At 37.0% G+C, this 12417-nt stretch overlaps 1 long non-coding RNA gene across 1 annotated transcript in view; it reads left to right on the top strand.

The window, feature by feature from the left end:
- The window catches only part of LOC147524661 (uncharacterized), a 33726-nt gene extending 23805 nt beyond the window's left edge, over window positions 1-9921 (top strand). Inside the window, exon 2 of the long non-coding RNA XR_015220249.1 lies at window positions 9133-9921. This is a non-coding gene — a long non-coding RNA (uncharacterized LOC147524661). The remainder of the gene's footprint in view (window positions 1-9132) is intronic.
- Window positions 9922-12417: the final 2496 nt, after the last annotated feature.

Here is a 12417-nt window from a genome sequence, read left to right as displayed (position 1 = left end):
CTTCCACACTTATTCGCTTATTCATAATTCTATCCCTTTGTCTTTTTATCCTATTTCGTCTAATTAATTGTCCACTCATAACTTCAAATTCTTTAGTTCGCTCTTTATCTACACCTCTGTTGCTAGTTTTCCTTCCTACAACTTCACAACTCTCATCTTCATCCTCTCCTTCAACACTTCCCTCTTCTTCTCTATCATCACTTTCTTCTTCACTCTCTTGCCCCTCACTCTAACCCTCTTTCTCCGCCTCTTCCTCCACCTCACATAGGAAGTTAACAATGTCATATGGGAAACTTAGGTCAAAAACTTCAGATGGTATTTTCCCATGGAAGTAAAATTTTAAGTTATCTTGTGTTTTGCTATCCATGTCTACCATATCAATTGGCGGAATTTCATCTACAAATACAACCAACAACAAAAACACAATTAGTAATTAAGTTATTACAAAATCTTCATTTCCTAATACAAACATAATATAGACCTATGTGTAAACACAATACAATTCCTTACCAGTAAAGTTGTTTGGAACGTCCCTTCCTGTCGTGTTCCATTTCCCTCGTATGCGATACGGATAATCTTTCCAATGTTTGTAGCTATCAGGAAGACCACTAAACCTCTCCTTTCTATTTTTAAAGTGCATGCCGAACATTATGAAATTGTCTTTCGGAGTGACACGAGGCCTTGCAATTGAGTAAAGCTCTTGACACCCAAATCTTCGTTTGTACCTTAATTGTAATCTTCACATCCTTGAGACTATTAACCAAAACGGAATTGACATCTGTGCAGGGGTAACATGTCACCATTCTAAGATCCTTGCAACGGTATTATCCAAGAGAAATTTCAACCCATATGATAATTGGTGCCATATTGCTACTACTTCATCATCTTTGGTTTTTTGTAAAACACTTTTAACAACATCCACATTGAATTCTTGTAATGCAAAACGTTTCTTCATCTCTTTTATTAGAGTCTTTCTTGGTTGACCTCGTTTGTATAGATTACCCTTTGTCTTGGTCCATCTTCGTTGAAGTTAAATTCTCACCATTACCGTTTCAAATTTTTGCTTCCAATTAGCAATATCTACAAACAAACAATATAATAATCATTCTCACAGTTTTTGTTCTTAGCTTCTATTCAATTTCTTTTTATTTAATCTGTTTGTATATAATAATCTCCTTGTGGAACGTTGTATTTATCATCATGGCTTCTGGTGTTTCTATTTAACAAGGACTCTAAGTCCAACTCCCTCGTGCAATAGGATTCTTAGCACCTTGTAACCACCTCCCAATAAACCTCCTCCCCTTTATTTTAGTTACTAACCCCTACATAGTTTGTCCCTTCATAATAAACATTAAAAGCCAATCCCACAACAGCACAACTTGAATCAACTTTACTCAGACGGTACTATTACTTAAACGCTTTTTACTTCTCTTTCAAATTGGATAAAATATATACTAAGTTAGTAGGCCGGCCCTACCGTTCTATTTTACTTTCTTTTAACCATGGACCTTAGTTAATATATAAGCAATCAAGTACCATGACACTTTTCATTACCCAAAAGACTTTTAGCTAGTCCTACTCATATTGAGAAGTCAAAGTCGGCCCTACCAATTTCGTACTTAACAAGTTCCAACCCAATGAATTCTACGGTTTGATAAAGATTTGTTAGACTGGCCCTACATTTCCTTTCTACTTTCCACCTCATACCAATTTCTTTTGTACTTTGACAACCAATATTTTATAAGCTGGTCCCACTGCTTGTTTTACTTGCACAAATATTTTCCAAATTGGATACTGTGGTCCACATTACTGTCTCACTACCTTTATAATAAACCACTTCTATTTCCAATAATATATGGCCGGTCTTACACCTAACTCTTCTTCCAAAGTCCTTACAAAATTTTAGAAAATCAATAACAAAGGTCGGCCCTACCATGCCTTCTACATATTTGGTCTTTTACTTTTTTAATCAAACCAAATAGCCAACACATGACAACACTTTTTAAGATCTATTCTTTTAGGGGGAATTAGCGATACCCCCCACATTTAAAAATCTCTTTTGTGATACCCCCACATTTGAAGATCATTTGCGATACCCCCCACATTTGAAACTTCTGTCTGTCAACAGTTAGTTGATTGAGTCAAACCGTAAGAAAAAAACTCAAAAAAAAAATAAATAAATAAATAAATAAATAAAAAATCGACCTAATTAAATAGTGGAGGTTACCAAAATACCCCTCCACTTTGACACAACGGTATACTACATAGTATGTATCATCCAGACAACGGTATGATATATAGTATGTATCATCCTTACTTTAGCAGACCAAAACTTCCAGTAAGAATGGTGAGAACCAAGTGATAATTGGGCTCAACAGGATGTTATATAGTATGTATCCAGAAAATGGTTTGCTACATAATATGTATCATCCTTACTTTGCAAGATTCATCAACTTTTCAAAAACTAAATCCAAAAACTATTAAAATGAATCCAAAACTAAATCCAAAAGCTAAATCCAAAAACTCTACATAATCCATATTTTCTACATAAACTCAATCTATAATCCATATTCTCTAAAGACAAAAAAAACACAAAAATCCATACACAAAAAATAGTCGAGTTGTTTGCTTCAATTACTAGATCTACTTGAAAAATTGATGAATCTTGCAAAGTTAGGATGATACATACTATATAACATCCTGTTGAGCCCCATTAGCACTTAGTTCTCACCATTCTTACTGGAAGTTTTAGTCTGCCAAAGTAAGAATGATACATACTATGTAGCATACTGTTGTATCAAAGTGGAGGGGTATTTTAGTAACCTCCACTATTTAATTAGGTTGACTTTTTTTTTTTTTTTTTTTTGAGTTTTTTGGGTTTTTTTCTTACGGTTTGACTCGGTCAACTAATTATTGACCAATGGAAGTTGAAAATGTGAGAGGTATCGCAAATGATCTTCAAATGTGGGGGGTATCACTAATTCCCCTATTCTTTTAATATTTCTTTTCAGTTGTCTTTTTTCCAACTCTTCCTACCACTCATTCTCTCTCTACTTTTACAATATAACAAGTACACACTACTTATATTTCCTTTTCCTTTCAACTATTTATTTGCCAAAACTTTATACACTCTTGTATTGTTATTTCGTCCCAATAAGTTATGCTAATAATTTTCGCTAATTATTTGTGCTAATAATTTTCACCAATAACTTCCGCCAATAATTTTCGCTAATTATTTGAGCTAATAATTTTCGCCAATTATTTTCGCTAATTATTTTCAGCTAATAATTTCCGCCAATAAACTTCTGCTAATAATTTTCACTAATTACTTCTGCCAACTATTTGCGCTAATAATTTCCGCCAATAAACTTCTGCCAATTATATCCGTTTTTTGTCGCCAATAATTTTCGCCTTCTGTCACCGTCTACTGTCGCCTTTGACAATGAAATTACGCATGCCAATACTTGGTGACATTTTTATTTTATTTTTTTTTCCTTTTAAATCAATGTTCTTCCATTCTTTTTTCTATATTAACTTCTTTGCTACATGGGCTTTGCCCATCCACCAAAGAGAGGGTCTCCACTTTGTGGCTCATTAAGTCCACGAATCCAATCCAAATCAATTAAGCCCAAGGGCTTAATCCTAGCTACACCCAATAACTGGTCTATTTATGAATATGTCCAGGTTCATTATTGTAGAAAGATAACGATAAAAGTTTAAAGAGATAACAATTTTTGGGACACAAACAAACACAGTCCTCTTAGGACTCAACCTCTTCATTCATATAAAAACCATTTTTCCTCATAATGTGAACTACGTTGAAACTTGATCCCTAGATAATAGATCTTGGATACGTAAGCAGCCATTGTATTGGTTCAGTTTCATCTCTCCCAACATCAAATTTTCTTTGTTTCTTAGTACGTTCTTTATCATTTCCTCTCGTTGTGTTGAAGCAGGTTATTGCCGAAACAACAAGTAATCATTATTAAGTATAGCCTAACATATACACACAAGGGCATGGGTACCATGATCTAAGAATATATATATATATACCAAAAGTGTTTGACATGGTAAAAGAAAGTACACAATTACAACAACACTCATAGTGAACTAAACAACATAAAGTATTGGTTTGAAATTGGAGGAAGTGACCAAGTTGGACCGTAAGGAGGAAGGGGGGGTGCCCTTCCTAGAGAGGAGGTGGTGAGAAGAAAAGAAATAAAAAATAAACTCAATACAATTACTTTGATGGAGGAATTGTCATGGAAGCAAATATCGAGGGTGAAGGAGGGGAGAGAAACACTTTAGAGGAAGAATCAACAATCTTTCAAAACTTAAGATTGGGGGTGTGTTCGAGGAAAACAAGGAAGTCATTGCAAATCATGTGGTAGAGTTCTATGAGAAACTTTATAAAGAACCTCATCGATGGCGGCCTAGAGTGGAAGGGATTCACCTTGAAATCATTTTGTTAGAAGGTAAAGAAAGATTAGAGTCTCAAATTTTCAAACAAGAGGTGAAAAATGTGGTGGATAGGCTTGGTGGGGATAAAGCACCGGGCCCAGATGGGTTTTCTCTTGCATTTTTCAAGACGTGTTGGCACTTTTTAAAAGATGATGTGATGAAGGTGATAAAGGAGTTTCATGGAGATAACTATTTAGATTGGCGCCTTAATGCCACCTTTATTACCCTAATCCCGAAGAAGGAAGGAGCATAGGAGTTAAAAGACTAGACTTATTAGTCTTTTTGGATCTTTGTACAAAATCATCACTAAAGTTTTTGCTAAAAGGTTGAAAGCGGTAATAGGAGGTATTATTTCGAATTTCCAAAATGCTTTTGTTAGAAAAAGACAAATACTTGATTGTTCCTTGGTTGCAAATGAGCTAATTGATTCGAAAGAAAAATTGGGTGGTGGAGGTATGGTTTTCAAAGTGGATATCATGAACGCCTACAATCATGTGTCGTGGAATTTCTTGGATTTTGTTATGGAGAAGATGGGATTTGGAGCTAGGTGGAGAAGATGGGTTCGTGTATATATTTCTATGGCACAATTGTCCACTCTTATCAATGGAGTACCACATGGTTTTTTCCCGAGTTCTAGGGGGTTGAGACAAGGTGATCCTTTATCACCTTTCCTATTTATCATGATTACCGAGGTACTTAGTAAGATGACAAGTATGTTAGTAGAAGAGGGCATCATTGATGGTTTTAGCGCTTCAAGTAGAATGGGGTCTATATCCATTTCACACCTCCAATTTGCGGATGATACCATGTTCTTCACAAGTGCGACAATGGATAATGCTAATGCTCAAACACTTACTTGGTTGGTTTGAGTTGGCTTCTGTGCTTAGAATCAACTTGTCAAAGCAAAGGTCTATGGAGTGGGGATGGTGGAAAGGTTGGGTGATATTGCTAGTGTGTTAGGTTGTGAGGTGGAAGTCTTTCCTACATTATACTTGGGCTTTCCGTTGGGAGCTAGAAGCAAGTCCAAGGCTATTTGGGCTAAGGTAATTGATAGGGTTAAAAGTAGATTGGCGGGATGGAAAACGAAGTGCCTTTCTATTGGGGGAAAAGATTTACTTTGGTGAACTCTACTTTGGTACTATCCCTAATTACTATATTTCCTTGTTTCCGATTCCTAAAGGTGTTGCTAAGCACTTGGCGAAGCTATCTAGAAGATTCATATGGGGAGGGGATGATGGGAAGACTAAGATGCACATGGTTAAATGGGATAGGCTTTGTCTACCAATGGAAGGAGAGTTGGGATGCAAACATATATTGCTCATGAACAAAGCTTTACTAGAGAAATGGAGTTGGAGATATGGTGAGGAGGATGAACATCTATGGTGAAGAGTGGTGGCGGATAAGTATGGAGAGGGGGTAAACAAATGGTCGTTGAAGGTACCGAGAAATTCTTTTGGGAGTACTCTTTGGAGGAGCATTGCAAGTGTATGGGACAAGTTTTAGAAGGGCGTGATTTTTCTACCCGGAACCGGGGAGACCATTTCATTTTTGGGATGATGTTTGGTGGGGGAAACCTTAGGGAGCAATTCGGTGACATTTATTGCTTGGCTTGCAATACAATAAGAAAGCCTTGATATCAGATTATTTGGAGAGAAGTAATCAAGAGGTGGTATGGAATGTGTCACTTCGAAGAGGCCTTAACGATTGGGGGATGGAAATGGGAGGAGAACGATACAATAAGCCCAACAAGTAAACTAGTGTGACTACCACTAATAATTTCTCAATCCCAATTCTAGATTAATACTACTATACTAGGCTAATAAATTATGTAATTAGTAAATAAATTGAAATAATTTAACAGGATATTACACGCATATAAACCATTGACGAACTAAATAAAAGAGGTATGAGTATTGGTAATGTATGTTCTCTTTGTAAGGTGGTTGAAGAGGATGTGGACCACTTACTTATTCTTTGTCGGTGGCTAAGCGCCTTTGGGAGGTGTTCTTCTCATCCTTTCCATGGAGGTGTCTGGGTTGATATTAGAGAGGCTCTTGGTGGCGACATATTCATGGAGGCTCTTTCTTTGAGAGCAAAGTGGCTAGCGGAACATCTTCCCAAGGCAAAAGTGTGGGGGATTTTGTCGGAATGCAATCAGAGAGTGTTTGAGAACAAGGAAAAGGATATGCACAAGATTTTGGTGGATATTAAGGAGCTATTGTATAATTGGTCGAGTAATGTATCCATCTTTTAGGAAGTTGAGATTTCTTGATTTGGGAATCTTGTGGGAATGTAGTTAGCTATTATTAATTTCTCGCTAAGTGCTAACTATCTTGTTTGTAACACTTTTATTGTTATTGGGAATGAAATTAACTTTTACAGATCCAAAAAAAAAAAAAATTATTTATTTATATAATATGAAACCACAAATCATATTTAATTTCTGCATCCGCGTCATACTTTTTTGAGATATGGCCGTCGCCGCGACAGTGTCCATGTCTGCATCCGTGCAACATAGAGAAAGGTTCTTGTGTTCGTATCTGACACAATGATTTCACTGTCGAAAAGTTATATTGTTGGCCATAAACAATTAACTTCATATATCCTAGTTTACAAGCAAAGCAGTTGTCAGTTTTACCACGAATAGGTATAGGTCTCATGAAGAATTGCTTCTGCTAGTAAGGTAGTCACTGTTCTAGAATCACATTTCGTTTCCTATTAGTATATCTTGCTCACAATTTGTTCCAGGGATTTAGAACCTGTAACACTTGCCTCAGTTTCATTGGTGGATTAAAATTTCAAGTGTTTCCTCCACAAACGCCAATGTTGGAATGCCATTGTGGTCAACTGTTCGCTAGAGATGGACCTGAACCTTGCTTTTACTATTAGACATTGGTCAAAGCCTGTTTTTTTTTTGCTGAGCCGCAAACTTCACCTTTGACGTAGTTCTTAGCAGCATTAAACATTCTTCTTCTTAAGATGCTCCTGTAAGTTGGGTCTGTTCCCAATTGATCTGTGATGGTCCTATCGTCTTGTTAGGTGTATCTTCAGTAAATCATGTAACAATTAGCTCTCTTTTGTGTTGCTGGATATTTAAGTTGCAAGTTGATCAGTGGTCAGTTGAATATGGAGTAGAGCTCGCTACTGATTTCACCATTAAACTCTTGCGTCTTCCAACTTGATAATGACAGAAAGTGGAACTAGGATTTCTTTTCTATTTTTGAAAGTATTGAAGACTTACCATTAGAGATTCAGGGTAGAAGGCAACCAATAGTCTTCTCCATAAAAGACCTTTGTTTTGTTTTATATTGAAATTCTTCGATCAAAAGGAAAAGATGGGTACTGGGATAGATACTTCTTGGTGTTTGATTTTCAATACCGCAACATGGTTTCTCTGTTTTGCTGAAGAATCAGATATATATTCTAGTGGTCCCTTATTGTTTTAGTGGCGACGATGCAGATGTGGAGGAGAGACATGCCATGACTGATAGTTCCCATCCGATGCTTAACTTGATCAAGTCTGAACATTAAAAACCTTAAGGATCCAAATATTGCAAATTAATGACTTGATTACAAAGTGTTTTGTGAGATTTGTGGTGAGGTGGAGACATGGAGTATTAGACGTATATTTGTGTGTGTGTGTGTGTTTCCTTTTTGGTGTGCTTTTGTGTTTTTTCGTTTATGATATTCCGGAGTCTCCGTGCTATTTCTTGTGTGAAGTGTTTAAGAGTATCATTTTCGGTGCGCTTCATAGAAAGTTTAGTTTGTGTAGTTTCTTAACAAATGTTGGTCGGTCTTCAATTAGTTTCCTAATTGTGTTGGGTATCTATTTCCTCATTCACACTTGAGCTCTCTCAGATTGATTATATATGCTAACATGTGAGGATATTAAACCCCTGTAAGTAAGTTCTTGATTCCCCATTTTATCTGGATTGTAATGATAAGAGAGTGTATGCTGACGGTACTATTTTAATTTACAGTTTTCTAACACATATTTTCAAGTTCAACCTATCTTCAAATAATCAGGGGGGGACCTGCTTCTTGATTTCTCTTAATTGTTGCTTCTCAAGCTCTTAGCAACATGTGCTTAGAGGAAGAAGTTGGTACGATCAAAATAACAAAAATTTGGTTGAAAGCGCTTCCAGTGAATTTGCAGAGTATTTGTTTAGTGCTTGTTGATGCTTCCTTATCTAAGAAACAATTTCTGACTTTTGGAGGTTACGTCACGACTGTTTTGCAAGTTTTATGAATAATTTTTAAGGATTTATGTGGTCTCTATTTTCCCTTTTCCGATTATGCCTTTTTCATAAATTGGTTAAAAACACTTCCGATATATGTATGGCATGTCCATGTGCCACCTTTTGGCTTGGGGTGGAATCCTGACAGTGATTATTGTAGCTCCTTGCTGTTTGAGGTTTTGTAGAGTTACTGAATTTGTTCAACCAAATTCTTAAAACCTTCATGTACACTTGGGTGATTGTTCTGGAGTGTTAGCTTAGTTGTGCCATCAAATCGAGTAATCTTCGACTTCCTGAGATTTATAGCTCGGCTTGGTAGTTAACTAAGACCTCTAGACAATGAACTTTTGATTGTAGACCTCAATCAGTGTATTGGTATTGCTTTTTGTTATCCCTGTGCATAACGGATCTAGAGTTGGTTATTAAATTGCAGATGGCGGATTTGTATGATACTGGATTGCATAAGAGAAAGCTTGCCACGATAGCTGCAGTCTCTGCTGCGACTACTGCTATTACAGCTGTAGCTTATGTATTACTAGATATTGCAGAAGAACCACACTGTAAGAAGAGTCGTAGCTTGAATGCTGTGAAGGATAAGATTGAAAGGATGAACACAATGATTGATCAGATATCAAAGTCAATAGACCCACTTCATTTTACAAACACATTATATACAGAGTTGATGAAGGAAGAAGGTTTTAGTCCTGAATATCTGGATTGTGCATTTCAAATATTGGTGAAGGATTATTTTGAGGCGCAGATTTTTCTAGCAAGAAAGTTGAAGTTCAGAAGGAAAATGTTGGAGGGATTACGTGAGAAGATAGGTAACATCTAGAAAACTTTTGCATATAAAATATGATGGATATTTTTATCCATGGATGTGCTTTTTTAGTGGTAGACATTTCCAGGTAAGTTTAGCGAGAACAGGGTGGTGATGTTTAACTATATTAGGGGTGTTTATATGGTCGTTTCTACCTCCAAAATCCCTCCCAGAAGGTGAAAAACACGATGTGAAGCTTTCACAGATTTGAAATGTCAGGAAAAAATTCACAAAAATTGCAACCTCCCATCGTTTGTTCAATTGTTCTAGTATAGATTTACACGGAATGATTTCCAGGTAAACAAGCACAGCCTATATGTGCGAACTAGTAAATGTTACTTTCTTGCTAGTTGGTGTTACGTTCGGCCATGATGAAATTGGAAGTTGGCTTTTTAACCTTTACTCATGTTTTAACCATTATAATCCCGTCTTAGCCCAGCAATTTGTGCATGCTTAAACTGTGCAATGGAGTCGGCATTATTATATGATATATGATATAATTAGAATTTAGAACAAATTATGGTATCTTTCACTATCCCGGTCCTTCTCGGTAATTGGTTATGGGAGTGATTTGAAGCGGTGATATGTCACTTTCGCCTGTTCTCTTCTCTATAAATAAAATGAAAACAAAATTGCAAATGAAATGAAATGTGTTCTTGGATTCAAATGTGGGGTTTTGTTTTTGGAGCAATACAATTCCAGCAAACATAGTCCAAAGCCTGATCTAAAGTCTGACCCGAAGCCTGAAACATGGTTTAGGGCTACGATTGGGGAGGGGATTTCTAACTTCTAAGACTTAGTGCCAGCCACTACCCAAATATATAAGAGTCCTGGGCGTAGCCTGAACAATGAGTAGCCCTGCCCATGGATACGACATATGATATGATATGTATGATTTGTTTAGTTGTTGTTTACATAGCTGCATAGTGCATACTCTCTAACTATTTGGGCCTGAACGGTGAGATTATGATTAGATCATCGCCATTGACCTACTACTAAAGCTGTGTGTGATTGGGCTGGAGCGTCAGAGGTACTGTTTCAATCACTGAAATCAATTTGGACTGAACTAACATAGTAACATGATCCCTCGTTCTCCCCTTCGTTGCATGCATCTCAGGTTTTGATCTTTCTGTAACTGTAGCTCGGCTTATTTCTTCCTTTTAATTAGTAAGTTAATGGGCCTCAGGACCAACTCTTTTAATTGCACTGATGACCTGATCTGATAAGTTTTCCAGAGAGTATAAATGAGAAAAGTTCAAAGGGAGACATTGTTCAGTGTTTGTACTTATCAACAACGTTAACTTTATAATGCTATACGTATGATATGATATGGGTAGTGGACCTTACATAATCCTAATCTGAGATAATCCCAAAGAATGCAATGTTTAATTTGCAAGTCTTTGTAGTACGAAAAGATGAACAATGTTTATGTAAAACAAGTTGATAAGTGGTCCCATGTGTGACGATAAAAGGACAAATTATAAATATCATTCTCACCAAGTGGGTCGCTAATGGTCGATGTGGAGTATCTAACAGTTTTCTTTAACTTTTCTTTTGGTTAATTAAGATCTCTAACCCATCGAATCTATGCTGCAATGTGTGTGAATTTGAATTATATGCGTAGGCCCCTTCTTAAGGAATATGTTCATTAAAAAAACACCAAATGACGCAGCCACATATGACATATCCTTCATTCAATATTAAATGCAGTTTCAAGTTGGCAAACTTATTTGGCGTTTGTCAACTTGATGCTAAATTGCTAATTAGTTTGAAGGTCTGAAAGAACGAAAGAAAAGCTCGTAGGATTGAGCATTGCTGCTTATACCAACTGGCTTTGTGTGGAGCATGTTGGCAAAGCTTATAACAGTTCCTTGTGGACTCTCGCAATGCCAATTCGTAATTAGATTTCCAGCTACATATAGCTTGTTAAACAAAATTATTTGAGCTGTCTTGACGCCCTCCTCCCAAAGGCAATTTGCTATATTGCATATGATCTGCAACAGCCATGGTAACTTACAGCAGCCAACAAGCGCACTACCAAAGCCAGAAAACCAATTTAGCCGCAGGTCAGACAAAGTTTGATCCGGAACACTCCAAAGTCCAAACTCTAACTTCGGCCATTTAATTAGAACCAGGCCAACGTTTGTATAGGGTCTGGCCTGGATGGTGTCTGGCCCAATTTTAGCGCAAGAAACTCAGACAAGACTCAAGAGGCGGAGTCCAAACATGGTTGGTGAAACTCATTAGACAAGGCTTCCTTGAGTTGTGAGCACTATACGCCCTAGAGCCTAACAACAGATATTCTACGTGCAAATCACTTTGAGGGGAAATAACAACTTGTCATTTTTATTGAGCCAAAAAGAATGGTGCAATGCAATGACGACATGTTGGAGTTATCCCTCACATGAGGAAAGAAGGAGAAAAACTAGTACTGTTCGTGTGCGCGCTCAAATTGGTCGTGACCAAGGCGCACCCGAGCTCTTGCCGTGAAAAAGAATTTAGTTTTTTTTCAACCTCTCACGAAACATGTCTACTGGAGTTTCGGGATGGAAAAAAAGAGGGCACGCGCGCTCAAATTGGCCTTGCCAAGGGCGCCCGCGCTCAGATTGTCTTCCCAAGGGTGCGCCCGCGCTCATGCCTTAACATCTAAGGTTATGATTTTTCTACAATAAATACGAAATTTCACAAACGCGCCGAAATTTCAGATTACTATAAAAACAAAAGTTAGGTTTTGGAAAACCAAGTCTTGAATAAAAACCCAATTTTAAAAACAATCAAAATTGAGAGAAAACTCTTGCAAATAGAAAAGTTTGTAAGGAGAGAGGAGTGATCTAGTAAGGTAGAGAGACTTGAAAAGAGTGATTGTAATCTTCTTTCTCATACTTATAAAAGGATTAG

This window comes from Coptis chinensis, chromosome 1 (assembly GCF_015680905.1).
Source record: "Coptis chinensis isolate HL-2020 chromosome 1, ASM1568090v1, whole genome shotgun sequence".
NCBI classification, from domain to species: Eukaryota; Viridiplantae; Streptophyta; class Magnoliopsida; order Ranunculales; family Ranunculaceae; genus Coptis; species Coptis chinensis.
Note: the sequence above shows the minus strand (reverse complement) of the source record. Positions and strands in the feature narration are given on the sequence as shown.